The sequence below is a fragment of the Hemicordylus capensis genome, chromosome 5 (assembly GCF_027244095.1).
Source record: "Hemicordylus capensis ecotype Gifberg chromosome 5, rHemCap1.1.pri, whole genome shotgun sequence".
Classification (NCBI taxonomy): domain Eukaryota; kingdom Metazoa; phylum Chordata; class Lepidosauria; order Squamata; family Cordylidae; genus Hemicordylus; species Hemicordylus capensis.
Window position 1 is genome coordinate 49,165,992 of NC_069661.1, and position 23,859 is coordinate 49,189,850.

Consider the following 23,859-nt stretch of genomic DNA (forward strand, 5'->3'; position numbering starts at 1 on the left):
TGAATCTATCAGATTTACTAAATTGCTAGAAGACTGCAGAAACTTCTGGCATGGAATAGTTTATATGTTCTTGTTTTCGACAAATAGCACACTTTTGATGTGAAGAGCAGGAGAATCATGTGTGGACACCCCTACTACAAAGCAGGGAAACTACATTAGATTGCCTTCAGATTATCTATCATACATTGACATGGATCAGTAATATGTGGCATGGAAGCACACAGCAGGTATGGGTTACAAGAAGATTCCACTAACCAAAGATCATAAAAGAGGTTCTCAACTCAAATATACTCTTTCGGCCTGAATATATAACCAGCCCTAGTACCTTTCTCACATTTGACCAATCCAAACAGCCCCATTACAATTCTGCCTGGATTTAATTTTAGCCACTTCCGATTTAGACAGACTTGAATGGTGGTCATGTGCTCCTTTAGGAGTCATGAGAGAAACAAGCCAGATGTCCCCTCAGGGCAGTATATATTCATTGCCTGAAGAAAAAGCTGGAATTTTGAACTTTGGCTTGTTTTTCCTTGGCAATAGACTCTGTGTTGGAGGTATTTCTAACACTTTCTGTGCCTTTTTTCTTGCCAATAGTTCAATGATTTTATTTAGCAGTAAAATATCAATAGATCTTGGTTCCCACAAGAAAGAAAGAAAGAAAGAAAGAAAGAAAGAAAGAAAGAAAGAAAGAAAGAAAGAAAGAAAAGTCCAGCGATAAGGCAATAAAACAGACTTTTTATGCAGATTTGAGATCCCCTCTTTAGAACAGTGATAATTTTTTTTAAAAGCCACTAGAAATGTCTAAAAACCAACTTTCAAAACATATCTAAATATATGCTTTACAGCAAATCATTTCCTCTATTTAGCTTGCAGGTGAAAGACCAAAGATGCAGGAACTGCTGTATTCCTCTGATGTGTAGTGAATGTTTATTACGGACTTTGCTGTCAGAGTCAGTTTCTGAACACGTCTTGACAAGGAGTTTACTCTTCCGGTGATTGCCTTCAGAGGAGGAGAAACCTGAACCACTAACTGGAAGTAACTGCAATACCGATCCCACTTGGCAGGATGCCTGAAGCCATATATTGCTTTTATGCCGGCTCCGGTCCTCCACCACAGATGTCATAGTGGTTTGTCAGTACAGACAAGGAAGGAAGGAAGGGCTAGGCTATAAAAAGGAAGAAAGTCTGTGAAAAGAATGTCTGAATAAATATGTATGTGGGTGTAGGCTAATACAAGACAACTGGGACTGAGCTGCATGTAAATTAGATTGTATTTCCCTACCTACTCTCCTCAAATGACTGTGGCTCACACCCTCAGTGGCTACATTATACCATCAGTGGTTTTATTACATGCTGTCAAGCAGAGGGTTTTCAGCCTATAAGACAAATGCAACTGTTCTAAAAGGTCAAGGGGACACAGTCATAGAGTTCTCTACCTGTTTTACTGACTTTCAGCTTCTCAGATAGTGATGCACACCACACTATTTATTGCTTCCAGGGCATTTTTCACACAGCAAGCTTTACCATGAGTTTACTGCGAGGCTTTACTGCGAGTTCGAAGTTGCCCCCCCAAAAAGATGCAAAAAGTAGGGGGTTTTTTACCCTGGATATAAATCGGGCTACACTCTAGTGTGCAATGAAAAACCTGAATTGTGTATGAAGTGCTCCCTGATAGCTCGCATGGACTTTGGGGTAAGTCTGGCTGATATGTGAATGCACACCCTCCATTCTGGAGGAAATGTGAGTTAAAAGCCTTGTGTGAAAAATGCCCAGGAAATGTCTCCAATATGGGCCACCTTTACATGTGTAATTTTCCTGTCACTTCATGCTTCCTTTCTCTGTGCTCCCTCTGCTCCCTCTGATAGATAGATAGATAGATAGATAGATAGATAGATAGATAGATAGATAGACCATTCGGATAGATACCATCCAGGGAGAAAGCCATGTTTTAATGAAAGATAGAGTGGCTGCAATATTTAAACTTATGTGTATAGATTGTTTTCCATTTCTTGATAAGACATTAGCCTTGTTCACATGACCCTAAACAGAGTTGGAGGAATACCCAGCCAGGATAGAAGAGCCATTCCCAATCCATGTTCTCAATCCACGGTCATGTGAATTCAAACAGCAAGATAGAAGGAGGGGAGAATGGTTGTGTGGGAGCCAAGTAGAATGGCTTTTTGTCCACCCTTGGTAAAATGCTGGGGACATAATCTGGATAGGGCATGCTTTCCCATCCTACCCAGCTCCCACCACCCACACAACCATTCTCCCCTCCTCTTACCTTGATGCTTGAATTAATACAACCATGTATCAGGAGCTCCTACCCTAGCTGGGCACTCCTCCGATCCTGTTTAGGGTCATGTGAAGAAGTCTATTATGTTACTTGCAGTGGTGGAGCCAGCCAAACGGTGGCCCATCCCTCCTGGTGGTCCCACCCAGGCTCGGACTGGCCCACAGGGCAACAGGGCATATTCCCGGTGTGCCCCCCTACAGGGCGCCCCACCGCACTCGGCAGCAATGAATACTCCCACCCTTAAGTACCCATTCTGCTCAAAACCAGGCACCCTCCCCACATATATTCCACTGCCCTTTCAGTGCCCGCAGTCCGGCCCTGGCCCCACCAGTAACACCCCATGTGCATGATGGCATGGCTTGGGCTTCCGAGAGCCCCAAGCGAGCTTCGCTTCTCATTCTCTGTAATCTCTCTGTAAGAAATTTCTCTGAGCTTTCTCTTCTCATTTATTTCCTTTCCTCTCCCTCCAGCGAAGGAAAGGAAGGGAAATAAGTGCTGTCAGGCAGCAAACACTGCCGGAAATGAGAGGAGCAGAGCTCGCTCCGGGCTCTCTGGAGCCCAAGCCATGCCCATGAGTGTGGAGGGAGAGGAAGGGGGGGGATGCTGTCAGGCAGCAAGCGCTGCCTAGAAATGAGAGAGGGGGGACTGGGGTGGGTCCCCTTTGTGTGTGACGTCATGCACAATGGGGGCTCCAGCGGCCCTTTCCATTGGCAGCCCAGGTTCTTTGAACCCGTTTGCTCAATGGTGGCTCTGCCCGTGGTTACTTGCTATTTTTAAGCACCATAGACCAGTAGGCTTTTTCAGTATCACAGCCAAATTTGCATTTGCAAAGAGATGGCACAGAGAGTCATAAGAGATCATTGATCAGCTCACAGAAAAAAAGGCCTGTTGGAAAAGGAAAGTTTTAACAGTGAAAAACAAGCAGTATATTTGGATATGGTTATCTAAAACTCACTCCATCTTTTTACAGAGCTGCAGTAATATGGTCATCTCTCTTTGGCTTCAGTGTATTGGTCAGCATGAAATGAAACTGTGCCAACTTATTTCATCAAACGAGAGATGCAGTTTAAGAAAAAAAAAGCCAATCCAACCTTTATATTCTTGCAAACTGCAGCCAGTTTTCTGGATCATCAGATCCTCCAGCCAAAACTATTGGAGACTGAGGCAATGAATGTACAGTATGTGCATACACACTTACCTGAGTGCCATCCCATTGAAATTAATGGAATTTAGTTCTGAGTAGACATGCATAGAATGGTGCATCACTTTGGCTTGCTTTTTTTCCTAAATTAAAATAGACTTCAAAATACCTTTCTCTCAGTTTCATATATACAGAATGGTCTTCTTCTTGACTCTCATTTTGATTTGTTCAGAAGACGCAGATTAAACAAATTAAAGGTTACATTAAGCAGCAGTATTTGCAAGGTTCCACAGCAGTGGGGTTGTGGCTTCATTTTAAATATCAGATTCATTCTCTCTCTCTCTCTCTCTCTCTCTCTCTCTCTCTCTCCCCCTTTCTCTCTCTCTCTCTCCAGTCTCTCCCTCCCTCCCTCTCTGTTTTTCGGTCAAAAGACAACTACCAGGGACAATCTAAAAAAAAAAAAAAAACCTCTCCTTTAAATATCTCTGTCTTGATAGTCAGAACAATGGAATTATTTGTTTTGGACTCCCATGTTAGTTCCAGTCCCTTGGCCTGGAAGTCAATGCTACTTACTCTCTTATGCCCAAGCCCATTAGCAAGAGAGCCTGTGGTCTGGCAACCCTTCCATCAGGCTTCCATGACTTATTAGAGTATAGCAAGTGGCCATTTTTAATCACTGCCTTGTCTCACTGAATTACGTGACGATATCTAGATAGAAGCCAACAGCTAATGCTGTGCAAGAAATGTTAACAGGACTGAAAATCGAATGTTGGATACACTGAGAAAAAATATCCACTAATTGCCATGGTTATATAGCAGAGCTCAGTACAAACCAGAATGATAAACGTGGCAATGCACAGATTTGTGTAATGGTCAAACACTACACAGGTGTGCTTCATAAATGTCAGCTAGATAATGATGGCTCCTGGGAGATTCAAGTTTTACAAACCTGAACATTCTCTATATGCATTCATCATTGAAACCGGAGGAATGCCATCACTGTAGACCAAAACAAAGCCAACGTTCTCCGCCAGACTCCACAGCACATCCAACAATCACCTATCCTAAAAAGGAGAACAGAATGTTTGCTTTAAAAATATCCTGGAAAGGCTGACAGACTGGTTTGAAGACCTCAGTCCGAACCTTATACTTTTTCCTCAATAGTTTCCAAAGAAGAAAGTAATAAAATAAATTATTTTCAGGAAAGGGAGAAATGTTGTGGTTTTCTCAAAGGACGGTATGCTCTGCTTTCTCTTACTAACCCTGCTCACACATTAGTTCAATTCATGTATAATCTGTGCTCAGCATATGCACGTACAATCCCGAATGCACATACACACGTTTGTACATTATGTTCAACATACATACAACAGCACAGTTCCTATCCATAATCCTACATTTGAGGGGGTCTGTACCAATATTCACATTTTAAATGAATGCACATAGCATGTACAGTCATTTTAAAATGTACAAAAACATGTACATGTGTACAGATCCCTAGCACACATACAATATAATGTTTGAATAGGGCTGCTGTGTTTTATTTGAATCAGTATGGGTGTATAGACCGACAGAGTTAGACATTAAAACAAATTGGCGAGTGATTTAATAATACTACATTTTGAGCTGTATCAGAATAAGCGTGCAGCTTGGAACCAACTTCTGTTTAGATCAAGAAACAATAAGAAGCTGTGGGGTGCATTATTTAATTGTGATATATTGGATTATTCATCAGCATGCAACCTTTTTTATTGGGATGCTCTAAAATCTGGTATATTTTTAGAACATTAAAATGCTAGTTGTAACTACAAGGATAGATGAAGGTGGCGCTGAGCATAGTGCATACTTTTATAACAAAGACAAAGTTTCATCTGGTAACCATTTAAAAAGTTGTCTGTCAATGGAACTTGATTTAAAGTTTTAGCAAATTAATCTCTCTCTCTTTTCAGTTTCTATGAACTGTGCCAGTTATCAGATTTTATAGGAGGCCTGGGAAATGTATAACGGCAATGCTTGGAATATTGGCACGGAATAATGGTAAAGCAACACATACTATGCTTGTGATTAGCCTTTCCATAGCATGGTGGGAGGTATGGTTAACAAAGTGACATCTCTTTAGGCTGCAAAATTGTAAACCCTTCATCAGGGTTCAGTTCTGCAAACCCAAGTAGGAAGATTTGCATGGAGACAACTTTTCAAAATGAAGGGCTTTTGTAAACCCTTTAACTAAAAGCAGTGCCCATATAAAATCGCCATGCTGATGCAAGAAAGACCGAGAAACAATTGTGTTAAGTACCATAGCAGACAATAATTGTAGTCTGCTGCACATCATTTCCATGCACTTGGAGAAAATGTTGGCTATTTGCCATTCAGGTAGCAATAATCTACTGCTAAATACATGTCTAGGTTGGAAACATAATGGAACATATTCATTCTAAGACATTGACCATAAATAACATCGGCTCTGGTCCAAGTAACCTTACAGCAAGACATTTGCCACTGAGCTCAAGGAAATCTTATCCCCTGTGTGAGCTGACAGCATTAATAACTGTTAGGAGATTCGTGTGCAATGTAGGAGAACCACCACACACACACACCAGAGGAAACTCAATGCGAGTTTTCTCCCCTCTGCAATAGTCCTTTGCATATGTATGATCCGATGGGAATGTTCTGGGAACTGTTTCTGTGCCCACCATCATCCAGCTTGCCATTACATGGAAATATTTCCATATAATACACTTAGGATCAGAGTGCACAAAAGCAATTAAATGGGAACAGCTTGATTACAAATGTGCAAACTCATCTTCAGAATATATATATACACACTTATACTGTATACATATACACATACCCCTTGGGGAAATGGTGAGTTTTCATTATGTGGCATTCCAAAGCAAACACAGTTCCTGCAGTGTGGTGGTGAGTCAGCCTTGATCTCACACTGAGTTCTCAATCTGTTTTTCCTGTGTTTCATATATGGCAAGAGGTTTTCTCATTGCTAAAGCCATTAAAGTCATTAAAGTGGAACATTCCTTCCACTACACTTATCGCAAGTGTACTGTGAAATAGATACAGTAGGAAAGAGACCTTGCTGAACGTTAACAATAAACAGGCTTGCACACAATTTGCAAAGCTGTGACCCACCAAGCTAAATTCAATTCACCAGACATGTATGGTGGCCCTGCAGGGACTGAATAAACCTCTAGTTTTTGCCACCTCCTTTGACTGCAAAACAGGGAGTTATTTCATAATAGGCTTGTGGGATGCTTTTGGCTTGGTTGGTCTCAAGTTATCCAGGCGTCTTAGCTGTAACACAAAAGTTATACATACAAGTAATAACAAACATGTTAGGTAACTCATAATTTCATTGGGAGCATGGTTTTCAAACCTTGCCTAGAGTGCACAAGCAAGACGTAGGGAGCTCGCCAGCAGCAGACGTCAGATGCAGCGGGGCATAGCCAGCACCCGGAAGGACTGTGCGGCCCCTTTCTCACTCCTTCCCAGCTGGCACTTCATTGCTGGCTGGATGCTTTCTTCGTTATCTCCCCTGCTCAGAATGAAGGAGAGAAAATAGAACGCATCCAGCTGCAATGAAACACCAGCTGGGAAGGGGTGAGAAAGGGACTGTGGGACCTCCCCTTCCGGGTTCTGGATATCCCCTGCATCAGTGCAAGTATGCTGATGCAGGGGGCCTGGACAGCATCCAGAAGAGGGACACGGGGCCCCTCTCCCACTCCTTCCCAACCAGCGAGGGAAGGGCCAGCCGGGAAGCGGTGGCTGAGGCGCTTCTCCTTGCACTGCCAGAAGCTTCTTACAGCACTTCATTCATGGGGTCAGTGCAGAAGAAGACAAGCAGGTACCCTAGGAGAGGAGCAACAGGGGCACTTTGGTGGTCCCCCAGCCTTGGCAGCCCAGGGACAATTGCCCCTCCTTGTCCAATGTTGGCTATGCCACTGCGCACAAGTGCCTTGTCCCAGCTCTGTTCAACATCCCACACACCCTATGCGGATTTTGTTGAAAATCTGAAAATAATTCCCCAAATCCGGGTGACCACCCTTACTAATTTTGCAGTATCTCAAAGGCAACATTCTGCCCAATTGCTGAAACCCCCTGAAGTGACTTTCCAGGTGGCAGAGAAAGACTCAGATCCAGCTCATTCTCCTATTCCCTGCTCCATTCTTGGTCACTGCGGCTCTGCACTCGATTGCAGCTGCCCAGCATCTTCATGCCAGACAGCTGTTAAAAACTCAGGAGTTCACTTTGGGTCAGGAATTGGCAATGCATATCTATGCAGAAGCACTGTGCGAAAAGCCGCAGTAGGTACATACCTTGGTAGTACATCCTATTTCTAAATAGTATCTTAATTATCATTCCTTGCTCACCAAAAACCAAAACATGCTTGAAATATTGCTGGGTTTTATGTTTTTAATTGATTCTAATATTTTAATGTTATTATGTGGAATTTTATTGCATTAACTTTTGCAAACTGCCTTAGGATAAGTTTTATGAAAGGCCGTCTATAAATCAAACAATACATCAATAAATAAAATATGCAGCACATTATATATGAATAGTGTTTCTGGCTGGTCAGTGACCGAAAATAAACTACTACAACTAGAATAGTGTTCAGTGGGGAGGAGAGCTGTTCTTGTGGTAGCAAGCATGAATGGTCCCCTTTGCTAAGCAGGGTCCACCCTGGTTCATATATGGATGGGTGACAACTTGTGAGTGCTCTCTGCTGTAAGATATTCCCCTTAGCGGGCTGGGGCTGGAGTTCAGTGGTAGAGCAGCTGCTTGCATGCAGAAGTTTCCAGCTTCAATCCCTGGCTTCCCCCAGGTAGGTCTGGGAGACCCTCCTGCCCGAAACCCTGGAGATCCGCTGCCAGTCAGTGTAGACAATACTGAGCTAGAAGGATTAGTGGTCTGACTCAGTATAAGGCAGCTTCCTATGTTTCTAATAAACATACAGGGCCCTGCCCACCAGCTCACAATTTAAAGCATCTTTCTTATCTCCATAAACAGCCCAATGGAAGATACACAGGTAAGAGAAGAGAACATTGCACTGGAGCTGGTATTGCTAAAATTAACATGAGACTACGGCATTAGGATTGCTCCAGGAGCTGTAGCATATATGCCAGCAGAGGGAGCAGAAGCAACATTCACAAATCATGCTCTGTGTGTGGCTGCTTGTCATTCCAGTGGATCTGCTAATGGGACGACAAACAGCAGAAAGGCACATACAGGAGCCTTCTAGCCACTCAGGAAGAGGTAAGTAAAAGATAAGCAAAATGCATCCAACATAAAGCTGTATTCCTACAGCTCCAGGTCTTTAGTGCTGTGGTTAGTAAGAATGGGTGAGGAAAAACTGGAGGGATGTTAATGAAAAGATATAATCTGGTTTGTTTTCATTTATAAAATACTCGTACCATTAATATCCAATGTACTGGAAGTGAAATCTCTCTCTCACTTGCAGTAAGCAATAATACAGCTTGATAAAAAGATGTCTGACCTGCCGAACTATGTGACCCCATTTGGATTTACACACAACAGCTTGTGGTGCTGTTACCTTTATATCGTTTGGTGCTAGACTGATAATTTCAGCCAAGCAAATGAATGTAAGGATGCCAGGAGATTTTAAATGTCTCCTGTGGGTATTTTTTAAAAGGAACTTCTTATTTTTCATATATTATAATAGAGCTTTCTAAAAAAAAATCAGGATAGTGGCAAAGCATTCAGATGTTGCCATTCATAGCTTGATATTAAATTTCAGGCAGCCAGAGAAACCCTGTTCATTACTGGTCCTGGTGTTTTGAGTTGTATGAATAGAAGCTCTTTCCCAGAAATACATCAATTAGCATCACTCAAAAGTCGCTAGATTAGCTATTAGAGAGCTATGAAAAGAATGCAGTACTGAAATGATGATGCTGTTCTTTTAGGGACTTTGGGAGTCCCCCCCACCCCGCAAAAAATAGGTACTGTGTGGCTCTGTTTATTTGTTTGTTTGTTTATCATTCAATTTATATACTGCTTTTCATTCAAATAATCTCAAAGCAGTTTAAAATATAGTTAAAACAATACACAATTAAAATACAGAAAGTTGTTAATGGAACTGGCCCAGGGGTGATTGGTCAGCATCCCTAATGTTCAGGCTGTGTGGGGAATTTGTTGTTAAAGGGGTCAGTTCCACCAGTTTTAATTTGTGTAAACGTTTGGACTCAAGAAATGACTGGATTTGAGACAAGGATATAGTTTCACAATTAAAAAGAAGAATTTATTTGAGAGAGTGGGGGTACAGGAAGAGAATTGTGTGGTTAAAGCAATAAAAACACATTACTAAGCAAATTAACTTCAATAAGGAGTTTCTAACTTAAAGAGCAACAAAGTAAGTTTCTAAATAAACCAACTACAATGAGGCATTTTAGCTTAAGGTCTAATTGCGTAAGATCCCAGGTGGGCAAGAGAAAGAGGCTTTGAGAGAGAGAGATGGGGGTTGATTTAAGAAAAGGGAGCAGAGATAGTTTTGGGGCTCAAGGAGTGGACATGGCTCATATTCACCTGATCGAGACAACAAGTAGGGATGCCAACAGTCCTGCATTATGAGAGATGTCCTGTGTTTTCAGATGAAAGTGCTTGTCCCGTTCGGGATGCAATTTCTCCCAACGTTTCACCTTAAAAAAAAAATTAAAACACTTTTAAAGCCACCACTGAGCGGTGGTGAAGCAAGACGGGAACTATGAAATGAATGGTATGGTGGCTGCACCTCTCTGGAGCAGGGGCCAGGGCTGGCTGGGGGGCAGAGGTTGCATGCTGGTGAGTGGCGACAGGCACGCTGGGCTTCTGCTAAAAGGAAAGCCTGGAGCACTCAGCAGGTGCCGCAACCATCACTGACTTCAGGAGGAGGAGGGGGATGGAGGAAGGGAGGGTGAAAGACTCCCTCCCTCAGGCCTGCCTTCCTCCAACTGAGTCAGATGGGCTGATTTCAGGCTTCTGTGCACACGTGCATCACCTGCCCCCCATCCAGCCCTGTTCCCTGTCCCAGAGAGGTGCAGCTACCATACCATTCCTTTCATAGTTCCTGTCCTGCTCTGCCATCGCTCAGTGATGGCTTTAAAAGGTTGTTGTTTTTAAGCCCCACCCCAGGTGGCCATGCCCCTGCCCCCCCCCGCCGAGACCCTGTCCTGATTTCTGCCAGCAGAGTGTTGGCAACCCTAATAACAAGATTTCTCCTGAGAGCCAGGCAGAATAAGCATGGCTGTTAACAAAGTACAGGTATGTATGTATGTGTGTGTGTGTGTGTGTGTGTGTATATATATATATATACACACACACACACACACACACACACGGTTAAGTGTGCTGTTGAGTCACTGTCGATGCCTGCGACCATAGAGCCCTGTGGTTGTCTTTGGTAGAATACAGGAGGGGTTTACCATTGCCATCTCCTTCGCAATATGAGATGATGCCTTTCAGCGTCTTCCTATATCGCTGCTGCCCGATATAGGTGTTTCCCATAGTCTGGGAAACTGAAACATACCAGCGGGGATTCAAACTGGCAACCTCTGGCGTGCTAACCAAGTCATTTTCCCCCTGCGCCATTAAGTGGCTTCCTGGGCGAAGAGCCACATCTAAAACTGTGGTGGAAGCTGAGGAGCAGATGCCAGCCGGGAGAGTATTGCAAAGTTCAAGGTATTTGGTCAAGGTTCACAAAAATTGTACTGAGCACCCATGTTCTGTCAGACCGTGGAACATATGAATAATTATGCTTCACATGCTCCAGGGTCAAGCTCATGCATTAAAAATAGGCCATTGGGTAGCAAGCACCTTTAAAGATGTGCAGAGTGCCTATCCTACTTTGCTAAGCAATCACAACCAGCCCTCATAAAAATGGGATTAAGGATTAGGGCCCCTAGGACAGCCGGCTCAACTTCCAAACAAGTTTACCCCCCAGACCCTTCTTGGTTCAGAAACTAGTTATGCCAGATCATCCAAGCCAGAAAATCCTTCCTCAGGGTAATATGTTCAGAGATCACAGACAGAACCAAGATGGAGCAAGCCAAATGCTGGAGAATTGGAAGAAAGGCAAGGCAGGAACTGAAGCAGAAGCAAAGCTGGAGTCCAGCAGACTTTGGCAGGAATCAAAGCAGCTTGTAAACATGTAGCCCAATAGGATGTGCATCGTAAAGCAGATGGCTCTTTGCATTAATATTGGGCCTTAATGTGCTAATTCAGGGTTCTCAGAAACCTTAGACAACAAGTCACCTTTCGTTTAACTTCCTCTTGACCCTTTCTCTGGCATGCTCCCTTGGTTTATCCTCTTTTCCCAAACAAACTTTGTTTTCCCTTGGTTTGTGTCCAGAAATATTCTGGTTTTGATCTTCATCTGCAACAAACGTCTTATGCACAAAATCTTACATTATCTTCTGTTTTTCTTGTATTTCCTGAAATTTGGTGCACTGCTCTGTGATCAAATAACTGCACAGAATTGAGCACCCCAAACCACATGTAGTTCCTGCAGAGACATGGGCAAGTCCAGGATGGCGTTCAATGGAATCCATAATCATTATCAGGGCCTAGAACTGCAAGGGAAAGAAACATTTACTGAAATCTATATATCCTGACCCTAAACATGTTTACTCCAAAGTAAGCTATACTCATTTCAGTGGGCTTTCTTACTTGGTAAAGTTAGGATTGCCCTTCAATTTATTCTGCAGCCAGCATGGAGGCTGTTTTGAGTTGGGTTGTAGACTGACATTTCTCTGCCTGAATCAAGTTTTCTTAAATATAGGCAACATTTGTATCTGTATAGGAAACATTAGCAGGCATTGCTCTCATCTCAAGCACAACTGTTGCTTTTTAGTCAGACTGATCAGCTTCCTCCTTTTCTCACCACACAATGCCTCAAAGATCTGAAGATATTTCTCATACAGAAAAACCACTGAAGGGAAGAGAAGGCTCAAGAAAAACTGATTAGATACAATAATTAAGTAGCAAAATTTATCTTGTTATTTTCTTGGGTTGGTTTGTAGGGTTGCCAACTGATGGCAACCCTCCTCATCTGAAAAAAGATGGCTTGGTTTTATCTTGTGTGTTTCACAGCTGCTGATATGCAGAAATCAGAAGTTTTTTGCAGCATGAAGCATAAACGTGCTACTGTGTGCCACCTCAAGCCACTGTTAAAGACAAAGCTATAAAAGCCAGGTAAACATTGGCAGCCCTGGATGCCTTTAAGAGGGGTTTGGATAACTTCATGGAGGAGAGGTCTATTGACGGCTACTAGTCGGAGGGCTGTAGGCCACCTCCAGCCTCGGGGACAGGGTGCCTATGGGTACCAGTTGCGGGGGAGTAACAGCAGGAGAGAGGGCATGCCCTCAACTCCTGCCTGTGGCTTCGAGCAGCATCTAGTGGGCCACTGTGCGAAACAGGATGCTGAACTAGATGGGCATTGGGCCTGATCCAGCAGGGCTGTTCTTATGTTCTTAACCCTATTAATGGGTTAGAAATAGACCAACTTATACCAGTGAGATGAATGTTTGATTCTGCCTGCTGTATTCTAACCTGACCCCTCTTGTACCTGACTCCCCAGTGTACCAAGGCTCTCATTTACAGAGGGAAGGGAAAACCAGTCCCCTCCTGTATACAATTATTCCTTAGCAGTGTCTGTATCTCTGGCTTGCTGAGTAGTTCAATACCCTGAGTGGCTATATTGTTAAAGACAATTAAAAGGCTTGTGAACAATCTATCTGTGCTAAAGACATAGATCCCTTTGCTATAATGTATTTTAAAAGTAACCACAACAAATGCTCTTACAACATAATTTTAAATAATTTCACCTTGTACATACCCAAAAGCAGAGCTTCAAACCTTGCTGTAAATCAAGTGCAACTACTGATACCTCTTTTCTCCCCTTCCTTACCACTGAAATCTAAAATGGTGGCCCTGAAACCCATGGGCAACTGCTTATTTGAAAAATGTTTATTTGCAAGTATCTCCAGGCAAAATCTCCTAGCCTGTGGAAAGCATACTTATCAAGGAAAGAATGTTGACATGGGAGTGATTTTCAAATCAGTGGCCCTCCACTGGGGTACTGTTCTGAGGCCAGTGAAGGACTGTACCATTCTCAATGCTTGAGCTGACTCTTAGCTTTGGCACAGAGCAGGGGCGGAGCAAGGTTGGAATGGGTCCAGAGACAAGATTTTAAAATGCCCCCCCTCACTGAAGCTCAGCTGATGAAGTAAAGAAATCTTAAATGAGGCTGAATAGTGGTAACAAAAAGCATATATATATATATATATATATATATATATATATATATATATATATGCGCCACAACAGAACATCGTACCAAATTAAGGTTTTGTAAACTGTGGATGCTGCAAGTCATTTAATGGTACTAGAGAAAGACATGCTGTTCTGGTAGCTCCAGGTCTTAACACCCACATCAATTTTGGAGGATGAATACAACTGAAGGAAGCCCCGGCGGGTGCGCAGCTGGGGGAGTCAGTCATGTGACTTGCCTCGGGGGGGCCAAGGCAGTGGGCCCCCAGACAACTGTCTCCCCTTGCCCTATTATAGTTACGCCCCTGGCAGAGAGTCAGAAGACAAGACAGACAGTCCAATTTCATGCTAGAATGGCAGCATAAGAAGAGGAATGTGCCACAAAAGCTAAAGCAGAAACCCATACAAGGCAGACAACCCTTCATGAAGCCTTGAAATCCCCATTAGTGCAGCCATTTGGGATTCAAAGAGGTAAAGGCATTATGGTAAGAGCAATGGTGCAAATAGGTTTGAAAAAAATAGTTTATTTTTATTTATCATATTTTAATACTGTCTTTTGTACATTCTAGGCAGTGTATAAAATTTAAAACACAAGGTAAAACAGAGTAAAAACAATTAGAATTTCACAAAATACAATAAAAACAGTCTGTTAAAATAAACAAATTAAACAGTTTAAAATTAATTCCCATTAAGTCTGTGAGAATAGGTGTGTTTTGAGGGTCTTTCTGAAAGCAAACAGAGAAGGAGATGCTCTTATTTCAACAAGGAGCATATTCCAAAGCCCTGGGGCAGCCACAGAAAACGCCCAGTCCCAAGTCACCACCAAATGAACTGGCGGCAACCATAACCAGACCTCTCCAGAAAACCGTAATAGACTACACAGTTCCCCACCACTACCATGCTGCCAGGTCCTTGCTTCTGCGGCTAGACCACCTCCATCTTGGCTGAGAATGTATTGAAAGTGCGGTGAAGTTGAGGGAACTAATTGAGCTGGAAAAGAAACAGAGTTTGAGGAAGTGATAGCCAAGCCCTATAAACAGCAACACATATGGAAGAAGAAACCTCCTTCCAGCTCTCTTCAGTAATCAAGGTACCAATTGCCAGACTCAATATTTTTAGAAGCCAGTCACTGGCTACCATTTACTAGTTTTCTGAAGCCCTGGTGAAGAGTCTCCTTTGAACAGCCCCAGTGAACTGGTTCAATCTAGGGCCAGGGCTAACCTTAAGGGTGGGTGAACTGGGCAGTAGCTCAGGGTGCCTACCTGAGGAGGGAGCCAAGCTGAACTTGGTGGCTTGCTGTTTGTTGGATCTCCTCAAGGGGAGGAGAGCTGGTCTTGTGGTAAGTAAAGTGTGCCGTTGAGTCGGTGTTGACTGCTGGTGACCACAGAGCCCTGTGTTTGTCTTTGGTAGGATACAGATGAATTGTCCCCTTTGCTAAGCAGGGTCTGCCCTGGTTTGCATTTGAATGGGAGACTATATATGAGTACTGTAAGAGAGAATATCTTAGGCCACTCTGGGAAGAGCACCAGCAAGTTCCCTCCCTGGCATCTCCAAGAGAGGGCTGAGAGACTCCTGCTTGCAACCTTTGAGAAGCCGCTGCCAGTCTGTGTAGACAATACTGAACTAGATGGACCAATGGTCTGATCTGGTATATGGCAGCTTCCTATGTTCCTATATAATATCTGCAGTGAGCTAGGGAGTGTCTTTAACCTTTAATTCATAGTCCTATAAATTGTATGGGTATTATTTACAAAATTGAACTTCCATCAATTACTATGGGGCACTCCTCACCTCAGGGTGCTATTTATCCTAGGAATTACCCTGGGTGCAGCTGAGCTGAATATTAAGAACATAAGAACAGCCCTGCTGGATCAGGCCCAAGGCCCAACTAGTCTAGCTTCCTGTTTCGCACAGTGGCCCACCAGATGCCGCTGGAAGCCACAGACAGGAGTTGAGGGCGTGCCCTCCCTCCTGCCATTTCTCCCCTGCAACTGGTACTCAGAGGCATCCTGCCTTTGAGGCTGGAGGTGGCCCACAGCCCTCCGACTAGTAGCCATTGATAGACCTCTCCTCCATGAAGTCATCCAAACCCCTCTTAAAGCCATCCAGGTTGTTGACTGTCACCACATCCTATGGCAGAGCATTCCACAAGTGGATCACGCGTTGTGTGGAAAAAGTACTTCCGTTTGTTGGTCCTAGACCTCCTGGCAATCAATTTCATGGAGTGACCCTGGTTCTAGTGTTATGTGAGAGGGGAAAGAATTTATCTCTCCACTTTCTCCACACCATGCATGATTTTATAGACCTCTATCATGTCTCCCCGCAGTCGTCTTTTTTCTAAACTAAAAAGCCACAGGTGTTGTAGTCTTGCCTCATAAGAAAGGTGCTTTAGACCCCTGATCATCTTGGTTGCCCTCTTCTGTACCTTCTCCAGTTCAACAATGTCCTTTTTAAGATGTGGTGACCAGAATTGTACGCAATACTCCAAGTGTCGTCACACCATAGTTTTGTATAAGGGCATTATAATGTTAGCTGTTTTATTTTCAATCCCCTTTCTAATGATCCCTAGCATGGAATTTGCCTTTTTCACAGCTGCCACATATTGAGTCGACACTTTCAACGAGCTGTCCACCACAACCCCAAGATCCCTCTCCTGGTCCGTCACCGACAGCTCGGATCCCATCAGCATATACTTGAAATTGGGGTTTTTCGTACCAATGTGCATCACTTTACACTTGCTAACACTGAACCGCATTTGCCATTTTGTCGCCCACTCCCCAAGTTTGGAGAGATCCCTTTGGAGCTCCTCACAATCCGTTTGGGATTTCACTACCCGGAAGAGTTTGGTATCATCCGCACATTTGGCCACATCGCTGCTTACCCCTGCTTCTAGATCATTTATGAATAAATTAAAAAGCACCGGTCCCAGTACAGATCCCTGGGGGCCCCCACTTCTTACTTCCCTCCGTTGTGAAAACTCTCCATTGATACCTACCCTCTGTTTCCTGTCTTTCAACCAGTTAGCAATCCACACATGTACTTGTCCCCTTATCCCATGACCTCTAAGTTTCTTCAGGAGTCTTTGATGAGGAACTTTGTCAAAAGCTTTTTGCAAGTCCAGGTAGACTATGTCAACTGGATCACCTTGATCCACACACTCGTTGACACTCTCAAAGAAGTCCAAAAGGTTGGTGAGGCAAGATTTACCTTTGCGGAAGCCATGCTGGCTCACTCCCAGCAGGTCCTGTTCTTCTAGGTGCTTTACAATTTTATCCTTGAGGATGCTTTCCATCGATTTGCCTGGAACGGACGTTAGGCTAACCGGCCTGTAATTTCCCAGATCGCCCCTGGATCCCTCCTTGAAAATCAGTGTTACATTTGCTACTCTCCAGTCATCTGGTACAGAGCCCGATTTCAGGGATAAGTTAAATATTTTAGCAAGGAGGTCGGCAATTTCACATTTGAGTTGTTTGAGGACTCTTGGATGGATACTATCCGGCCCTGGTGATTTGTTAGCTTTCAGTTTTTCCAGACAGTTTAGAACATCATCCCTTGTCACTCCTTTCTGACTCTGCTCTCTAGCCTCCATCCCTAAAAAGCCTGGTTCAGGAACAGGTATGTGCTTAGTATCCTCTGCCGTGAAGACAGATGCAAAGAACTCATTCAGCTTCTCTGCAACCTCCATATCCTCCTTAATTATCCCTTTCACTCCCTCATTGTCTAATGGTCCAACTGCCTCCCTGGCAGGTTTCCTGCTTCTGATGTACTTAAAGATGTTTTTGTTATTCCCCTTGATACTTTTGGCTAAATGTTCCTCAAACTCTCTTTTTGCCTCCCTTATTGTCACCTTGCATTTCTTTTGCCAGAGTTTGTGTTCCTTTCTGTTCTCTTCGTTTGGACAGGCCTTCCTATTTCGGAAGGAAGTCTTCTTCCCTTTTATGGCTTCCTTGACGGTACCCGTTAGCCATGCTGGCATCCTCCTGGACTTAATGGTGCCTTTCCTCCTTTGGGGTATACAATCTAACTGGGCTTCTAGTATTGTGGTTTTGAGTAAACTCCATGCACTCTGGAGCGAAGTGACTCTCCTGATTTTCCCCCTCAGCTTTTTTTTTTTTTTTTTTACCATACTTCTCATTTTGGAGAAGTTTCCTCTTCTGAAATTCAAAATGTCTGTGTTAGACATCCTTGGTGATTCTCTCCCCGCATGTATGCTGTATGATGGCACTGTGGTCACTGTTCCCTAAAGGGTCGATGACACTGATGTCACGCACCAGGTCCTGGGTGTCACTCAGAATTAGATCCAAGGTCACCTTCTCTCTGGTTGGTTCCATGACCAACTGTTCTAGGGCACAGTCATTTAGCGTATCTAGAAATTTGACCTCTTTGTCCTGACTTGAATGTGAATTTACCCAGTCTATGTGTGGGTAATTGAAATCACCCATAATTACAGCCCTGCCTCTCCTTGATGCCTCCCTGATTTCCTCCTGCAACTCCCAGTCACTGTCGGCATTATGATCCGGAGGGCGATAGCACGTCCCCAGTAGCACATTCCCTTTCCTAATTTCCTTTCCGGCCTCGTATAGTCACCCACAGGGTTTCTGTGGAGGACTCCAGTCCACCTAGGTTTTCTAGCTTGTTAGATTCTATCCCTTCTTTAACATACAGTGCTACCCCTCCTCCAAGGCACCCCTCCCTGTCCTTTCTATAGAGTGTATACCCAGGGATAGCAGTGTCCCACGGGTTCTCACTGTTCCACCATGTTTCTGTTATGCCCACTATGTCTATTTCTGCGTTAGCAACCAAGCACTCCAGCTCACCCATCTTTGCTCGGAGGCTTCTGGCATTGGCATATAAGCACCTATATGCTGAATCTCTCCCCGGATGTATGCTATTCTTTTGACTCTTTGACCTGCTGGCACAGGTTCCCATCTGCTCTTTATGCGGTTCTGCTCTGTCCCCTTCTGTTTTATCTGAATTCTTTGCCTCACACTTTAAAGGATGGCTTTTGCTAAACGGGATACTGCCCAGTTCCCATCAGCTGTTCCCCAGGTGTCATTTTAAAAGCTGCTCTGCAACCTTTTTGATTTTACGTGCCAGCAGTCTGGTTCCATCTTGGTTCAAGTGCAGCCCGTCCCTTTTGTACAGGCCTTGCTTGCCCCAAAATGTGTCCCAGTGCCTAACAAATCTAAACCCCTCCTCCCGGCACCAACGTCTCATCCACACATTGAAACCCCTCAGCTCTGCCTGTCTCACTGTACTTGCACGTGGAACAGGTAGCATTTCTGAGAATGCTACCTTGGGGGTCCTGGACTTCAAAATGCTACTTATCAGCCTAAATTTTGCTTCCAGGACCTCCCGACTGCATTTCCCCACATCGTTGGTGCCGATGTGCACCACGACAGCTGTCTCTTCCCCAGCACTGCCTAGGAGCCTGTCTAGATGCTGCGTAATGTCCACAACCTTCTCACCAGGCAGGCAAGTCACCATGCAGTCAACACGCAGGTCACAAACCCATCTCTCTATCCCTCTAATGATCGAATCACCCACTACAAGGAGGCCCCCAGCCCCCAGAGGAGTATCCCCTGTGCGAGAGGATATGGGCTCATCATCCACGGATATGGGTTCATCATCCACGGAAGGGGTCCTAAAGGAGCATTTCCCTCTTCCTCAGACGGATGTCCTCCTTGCCCAAGACCTTCATTCTTCCTGACAACAGAGGAGCTACCAGCCCTGGAGTGGGATGCCTCTATCACATCCCTCAAGGTCTCGTCCACATGCCTCTCTGTCTCTCTGAGCTTCTCCAGATCCGCCACCTTGGTCTTGAGGGAACGGATTTGTTCCCTGAGAGCCAGGAGCTCCTTGCACTGAGCACACACCCATGACTTCTGCCCATGGGGCAAATAGTCATACATGTGGCACTCTGTGCAATACACTGGGAAGTGCTCCTTCCCCTGCTGACCTTCTATCTTCATACTATTTTTGTTGGTTGTTTACAGTATTTAGGGAGCTTATTGTCCATTTATTAGATAGTTTATTAGGATAGGTCTCAGCTGTAATGGTCAACTATTTAACTATCCAAACAGCCTTTCCCAAGAATATGAGGGAAATGAAATATTCTGAAATGAAATGTTTTGACTAAAGATGAGGGCCTTTGAGGGGGAAGCCAAAAGGTTGCACAAATCTTTGACTCTTCCCTCTCCTTTATTTCCCACCTTTAGTCTGTCACCAAGTTATGTTACTTCTCCCTTTAGAACCTTTTCTAAACTTCTTCTTCCCTTTTGCAACCTTTTAGGTTGCAAAACTATAGCCTTTCCTCTCTGCTGCTTGGCAGAAGCTCTAGTTCACGCTCTGCTCGTCTCTTGCCTTTACTACTGTAACCTTCCCTCTGGTCTTCTTTTGTCTTACCTCAGTTCTCTATCCAGCACTCTCCTGCCAAAAGCATTTGCCTCTCTGGTTACGTTATAACCACTTTATAATCCCTTTTATATTTATAACCATTGTTCTCTGCCCACAAGACTATCAACTCAGTGAAGGCCATTAAAAAGGGCCTGCAAGAGCTTATTCTGCCAAAAAAAGTACAGGAGCATTGCAGTTCTCCACACTTTTTGTTTTTTTTTTTTGAGGTGATTTTTTTTTTTTTTTTTTTTTGGTCTTTGATAGGAAATAAAGCTTATATTAATTTGTTAAAGTCTAAAATCCTAGACAAGCTGAGTGACCGCTCTGAGAATATGAACAAGCGAAGTAGAAGAAAATCCCTCCATTTTCAAAGGAAAAACATAGCGATTATATTTCATTATAATGGCTTTACAAGCATAAAATAAACTATATATTAGTAACAGAGCCGAGCTGTCTTCTCAAGTGCTGGGAGAAAGGAGTGTGCTGTAACAGGGAGATTAATCACTGGGAAATATTAAGAGATTATAAAGAGAGATTAAAAGATTAAAGGGAAAGAATAAAGGAATCTAAATTTATATATTGTGTTTAGTTGACAATTTGGGGGGGGGGATAGGTTTTCTGCAAACATAAATCAAATGGTTGTGCGAATGAAGGAATATTAACTATACAAAATAATACCAGAGACTATTAAATAGAAATACAAGGAGACATCATTCATGTATATGTCGAGTTGAAGCATAAAGCATGAATGGCCCATTGAGCTAAGTGCTGAAAGCTATCATTAGCTCCTGTTCTGTTTACCTTGCAATCCTATTTAAAAGAAGCCATAAGTGGAGGCCCAAAGAGGTGCTCGCCAACTCACTGCTATTGAGCACATCTTTTCATTCAGTGAGACTAACTCAGAGCCGGTCAGGAAGACCTGCTCAGGAGAAAGAGTCAAATACTGCCCATGCTATTGACAGAACTCCTCCAAAAGAATGACAACCAAGGGATAAGCACACAAACATATTTCTCATCACTTTTTCTTCTCCACATTGAGCAATTACAGTAACTTCAGTATAGAATGGGAAATTTTGCCAAAAGTCATTTTCCTCATTCCTTATTATATATGTTCCAATAAGTCTTTGCCATTCTTTTTTGCTAATTATTAGAACAGATTAAAATGAATTATTATAACAAATTATTCTAGCATTGCTTTTTCCACAAAGCCTTTGGCACAATCCCCTTAGTTCCTAACGTAACTAAGCCAGGTTCACGTAAATGAAATAACTGCATGTTCTTCCCCTATTTACCCTTTCCCACACCTTTACCTTTTCCTCCACATCTCTCTTCTTCTTCTGTTGTTTCTTCTGTATTAAATTTTGATTATAAGCTCCTCAGGACAGGGGCCTGTCCAAGTTCCATCCCTGGCATCTCCAAGATACAGCTGAAAGAGACTCTGGCCTGCAATCTTGGGGAAGCTGCTGCCAGGCTGTGTAGGCAACACTGAGCTAGATGCAACAATGGTCTGACTCAGTATATGGCAGCTTCCTATGTTCCTATTTTCCTCATACTCTTTAAAGTGTCTTGAGCAACGATGGTGCTCTGACTAGAAATAAAATCAATGCTTCTGTTTAAAGCAGTTTCTATTAAGAATTCAGTTCTCATAGAACCCAACAGAAGTTGTAACTGTGCAAGAGGAGCTGCTTTTCTAAATTTGGCCAGAAATAAAATCAGCAGCTGAATTCACACATAATGGGGGATGGAGTTGCAGGGACACACTTACTGTTATGTCCAAACGCATTCAACTCCAGTCCTGTCCGTAGCATGAGCCAAGGTTGCGCTGAGGAGATTCCACTTTGAACCCTCTGTTTGTAGTGAGTTTCGCTGCTCACAACCAAGTGTACACAGTGCCTCTTGTTACCAAGATAGCTGCTTTGGGGCTCCCAGGAGCACTTCTGCACCCTTTTTGAAGCTAGAAGCTTGTAGTCTCCACTTTTGCCTTTTCAGAATTCACATTTGGTTCACATGAGCTAACTCATGGGGTTTGTCCCCATCACGTAGTCTGGAAAAGGGTGGCTCTAGGTCCAAGTTTAACCCAAGACTGCAGGCAGACTATCCCTGTGCTCACCTCCCTGATTGCCTTTCAGGTGGGGAAGCCAGAGTAGATACGAGTTAATTAAGCACTCTTCTCCTCAAGAACTAGCCAAATACTTGCCCCCAATTTTGGCACATTGGATCAGTTCAATCCTATCATCTTCAAAGGAAGGGATAGATAAGAGGTAACAAGCTCATCTCCTGTTCTCTAACAAAAGTGCTAATGGCTGGCTCGGGTCACGGGAAGCAAGCTTATTAAAACATCCCTAAGTCACTCCCAGGTTTTCAAAAACACGAGATAAGCTCTGATGCACCAATTTCGTTTCACCCCACACAGGTTTCTCAAACATATTCACTCTTTTTGTCCTGACCGAGCACACCCAGCAAAGTTGAACAGGAACCTTGTTATGACTTTTACTTCCTCTAAATAGTCAAGTTCGGCCGTCTTCTTGGAACTCCACCAGGGCGGTTTCCGACCCCAGCGGGACCAATCCGAGGACCTCACTAAACCATCCAGTTGGTAGTAGCGAAGGGCAGTGTGTACAAAGGGCAGGGATTTAATCAACACAAGCCTATGACCCACACTTACTGAGAATTTGCTGCAGAGGCCTTGCATCCAGAAATGGGAGGTGGCTTTCTCCTGGCTGGTTTATCTGATCTCCTTTGTCAACAGAAAGGTGTGGTCAGCATGCTGCCTCAGGGCAAGATGCTGTCTATTTCTAGTCAAAACAGAATCAATCAGTGTGTCTTTTCCTCGGATTCACCAGTTGCATGTTTGTATATTTGAGCATTGGTTACTCCATCTTGCTTTGCCTGGACGTTTGCTCCCATTCCACTTGTCACCTCCAGATCGTCCCTCCTTCCAAGCCTTATCTGTGCAGCATGCTTGGCTGCCTCTAGATACTGGTCTCCCGAGATCAGACCGTCTTTGGATTCATTCTGTCTGTTTCTTGGATCCTCATGTGGCACTTGGATCCTCACTCCTGCCTTCTACCATTCTGGAGGAAAGAGGTCCCTCACCATCGGACAAGCTACAAAGGTCCACACACCCCAAGGGATGGATTTAGGTATCACTAATCTCTGCTCCAAAACCTCTTGCTTCCCTCCTTTCTTTTTTCTCTCTAAAATTCAAAGCTATTCCCTAAGCCCATTTCTCTGGTCAGTCTTGAGTGGACTTAATTCAAATCTCAAGATCTCGGATCTTCGTGAGCCTCAACTTAGTCATCTTGATTTGTCAGTCTTGTTAGTTTTGCTAATTAAATATTGTGTCGCCTCTTAATCAAGATTTCATTCCTTGAACCCCTAAAATAAAAATAAACCTGATTCTATTTTTGAACTTTCAAGGGTCAAACTTGTCAGTCATTTCCAAGATTCAAGTTTTGCACATATTAATTCTACAATGAACTGCTCACTTTAGTTTTGCTGGTTCCCCACACAAGCCCAAGAGTAGTCAGGGGGCATTTGCCAATTCCCCCAGGAGCAGTATCATTAACACTTTCTGCCATTCATATGCAGCACTGGAGGCTGCATTCAACCAGACTGGTGTTGAGGGAAGAAGTTCCTCTTCTCTCCCTCCCTGATTGGCTGTGTGGGCTGTCCTTCAAGCAAGAAGGAAGCCAGCACAGCCAACTCCCCCACCTCTCTGTAGTCTTGCTGACTGCAGAGAGGATGATCT

The 23,859-nt window shown here is 43.7% G+C and overlaps 1 long non-coding RNA gene across 1 annotated transcript in view; it reads left to right on the top strand.

Moving 5' to 3' along the window:
• The first annotated feature begins 8,643 nt into the window (after positions 1 to 8,643).
• Positions 8,644 to 23,859, top strand: part of LOC128327539 (uncharacterized) — a 32,354-nt gene continuing 17,138 nt past the window's right edge. Inside the window, exon 1 of the long non-coding RNA XR_008308664.1 lies at positions 8,644 to 8,705. This is a non-coding gene — a long non-coding RNA (uncharacterized LOC128327539). The remainder of the gene's footprint in view (positions 8,706 to 23,859) is intronic.